Genomic DNA, 242 nt, shown 5'->3' with positions numbered 1-242 from the left:
CTGGGGAGGACCCGAGAAATCTCGAGTCAGTCTCGAGGCGAAAAATGCAAGTCACTCCCGCCCAGGAATCCCCCGCGCCGTTTTTTGGGTTCGTTTCCAACCTAATTACCATCACAACGAAAATCCAGCGCAGTGACAGTGAAACACGAGGCTTCGTATGGATTAATGGATTCGCTTTCCGGGAATCCCAGAAGCGAAAATGAATGTGGCGCTTGGATTGGCTCGATATTTCCTGATGCCTT

The sequence above is a fragment of the Penaeus monodon genome, chromosome 31 (genome assembly GCF_015228065.2).
Source record: "Penaeus monodon isolate SGIC_2016 chromosome 31, NSTDA_Pmon_1, whole genome shotgun sequence".
In the NCBI taxonomy this organism is placed as follows: Eukaryota; Metazoa; Arthropoda; class Malacostraca; order Decapoda; family Penaeidae; genus Penaeus; species Penaeus monodon.
Note: the sequence above shows the minus strand (reverse complement) of the source record.